General features: G+C 34.0%; 1 long non-coding RNA gene across 1 annotated transcript; it reads left to right on the top strand.

Annotated features, from left to right (window-relative positions):
* LOC139906992 (uncharacterized) lies at positions 1 to 1,734 on the top strand. Its single transcript, XR_011783277.1, has 2 exons — positions 1 to 324; positions 837 to 1,734. It is a non-coding gene; the product is annotated as an uncharacterized lncRNA (long non-coding RNA).

Below are 1,734 nucleotides of genomic sequence, written 5' to 3'. Positions count from 1 at the left end.
TTATGTTCAAAGATATTTAATCTATTTTGAAAGTGATTAAAATTACTATTTCATCGGCTGAGATGGGGACTTGGTACATGCGACTTGACTTTTTGAATGATGGCATTGGAGTAATTAAAATGAAATAATTGTTGTTTCTTGTTACAATGAATTCGAACCGTTTTTTTACCGGTGTACTTAAGCTGAGGGAAAAGAGGAAGAAAGAACACAATTAAATAATTTTGAATGAACAAAGACATAGTAAGTGTTGCAACAGGGTGGACTTTAATTTGACATGTTCTTTGTCTTTTATTCAAGAAATTGTTACACATTTTAACAAATGCTGTGAGTATTCGTAATACTTTATTGCTTGTTAATAACTTTTTGGCTTGAAATGTTTAAATTAAATAGAATGAGACTTGCAACGATCATCATCAGAATCCCTTTGACTTATCACTGAGAATAAATTTAAAATATTCAATTTATAATATTTTGCAGCTAAATTAAGGTAACTTTTTTCAGCTTTTTTAGTCAACATATCTCAAGACAGATTAAGATCAGGGTCGACCGTAACCCTAAGCTTCCAGTGGTTATTGGATAACGTAATAGATACGTATTCGAGTATGCTGCCAAGGATTTTATATATTAATATATGGTCGTGCTTGGCTCTGACTAAGTCATCAAGCATTTTTTTTTTTTTTTTTTCAGTTCATAACCCGAGTTTTATTTAAACGATTTTATAACTGTATTGTACAAACTAATAAAAAAAAAGCATTTAAAAATAAAACATTTTATTAATAAACAAAACTGCATTCGAGAAGAAAAAGTAAGTAAAAGTCATTACATTTTCCTAATAGGAGTCCAATGTAAACGATGCAATTAAATTTCAAGAACTAACGATGGAATGAAAAGATGTGTTTAGATGTAAATCCTACATGACGCATTTTATGAAAATGAATTAGTTCTGAACCAATTTTAAAACTATATTGATTGTCCGAAATAGATGAAGAAAGAGGAGAGGAAGATTAATTGTGCTGTTTCAGGGAGACCACGTTAAGGTGAGCACTCTTGTTGATACCTTTTATTCAAGCCACAGATGTAGGAGTTGAGAGGCTCTACAATCCGAGCTTTGTATGTGGCTTGAAACGCCCCTCGCAACAAGACGTGCGCAAATACCAGTTACTTAGTTTTGTCTATGAGAAGCACCTCCTCGGGATCCTACCCAAGCCACCTGTCGTTCATGTAACACCTTAGCTTCCACAGAGATCTTCTCGTCCTAAAAGAGGGATAGCCTGCTTGAGCGACAAGAAGAGGCCCAAGGACTTAATGGACTAGTGCTTCTTAATAGCCTCAAGAAGCCCTACTTCAGCTTCAACACGTAGAAATTGTACAACCAGGTCTGTTATAGAGGCTTTATGGACCAGTCCGAGTCATTGATCTGACCACTTATGGCGATTTGTTGGGTCATTAAGAAGTTCATGATGCGATTTCTAGTGCCAGATCTGTTGTGCTCTTTATGGATTGAGGTCCTCCCCGAAAAGCCTCCCATCAGCAAGCTTCTACAAGATGTGATAAATTAAGACTTCTTCTCTTGATTATTATTTGTTTCTTCTTCTTTTCACTCATCAGAAATATAACGGTTTTTAAAGAAGTTGGTTCGAACTCTTTATAAAAAGGTGCAACATTCATATTTGATATATTCTATTTTAAAATATATTAAAGTTGAATTAAAGCCACTCTTTTTACACTAATGAA

The sequence above is a fragment of the Lepeophtheirus salmonis genome, chromosome 13 (assembly GCF_016086655.4).
Source record: "Lepeophtheirus salmonis chromosome 13, UVic_Lsal_1.4, whole genome shotgun sequence".
Classification (NCBI taxonomy): domain Eukaryota; kingdom Metazoa; phylum Arthropoda; class Copepoda; order Siphonostomatoida; family Caligidae; genus Lepeophtheirus; species Lepeophtheirus salmonis.
Note: the sequence above shows the minus strand (reverse complement) of the source record. Positions and strands in the feature narration are given on the sequence as shown.